General features: G+C 39.9%; 1 protein-coding gene across 2 annotated transcripts in view; it reads right to left on the bottom strand.

Moving 5' to 3' along the window:
* The window catches only part of LOC103465833 (periphilin-1), a 14,698-nt gene that overhangs the window by 1,402 nt on the left and 12,601 nt on the right, over positions 1–695 (bottom strand). The gene's annotated exons all lie outside the window — the stretch shown is intronic.

Genomic DNA, 695 nt, shown 5'->3' with positions numbered 1-695 from the left:
TATATATATAAAAGGCCTTTTTCAGGTCATTATATATTATATATATATAATGACCTGAAAAATGCTTAAATAAAATTCCAGACTCCTCCAGGATGCTAAGAAATCCAGAACAAAATATTGTGGCAAGACAGAAATAATTTGTAAGCCAGTCCCTTCTGGATGACAGCTGCATTAAAAGAAGGAAAGGTATCAAGATTTATCACCAACCAAGTAAAAACGTTAACCTCATAAGTGACTGCCTCTGTCACACCGCTGCTTAAATTCAATGAACCGCCTCATGTYTAACCGTGACCCTAATGATCCCAGGTCTGCTTTATGGACGTATTCCGTGAAACAGGTGTGTGAATGAGAGTATATGCGTCAATTCCAGGGCATGTCTGCCCAATAAGAAAACGAGCGCAAAGGTGTCAGTCTGTTTGTAGCATTCTTTCACACTACTTTGCCAAAAGCTTTCACATCCCCCTCAGACTTTACTGCTAGCCTAAGATGGTTGTTAAGTTCTTTATACAGAGTTCCAGGTGCAATCTCGCGATGTCTTTATCACCTGGGGATGGAAAATGAGGTCCTTTATTGAAGCTGACAAGAGGTTTAGGGCTACGCCATAAGACCCAAGAGCACTACGGGACCTCAGGGCTTAAATTACCTCTTCATTTAATATTTATTACTCAAACCTTGCATTGTAAAATGCACTACTC

The sequence above is a fragment of the Poecilia reticulata genome, linkage group LG6, assembly GCF_000633615.1.
Source record: "Poecilia reticulata strain Guanapo linkage group LG6, Guppy_female_1.0+MT, whole genome shotgun sequence".
Lineage (NCBI taxonomy): Eukaryota > Metazoa > Chordata > Actinopteri > Cyprinodontiformes > Poeciliidae > Poecilia > Poecilia reticulata.
The sequence above is the reverse complement of the archived record's forward strand: the minus strand, read 5'-3'. Positions and strand labels throughout refer to the sequence as shown.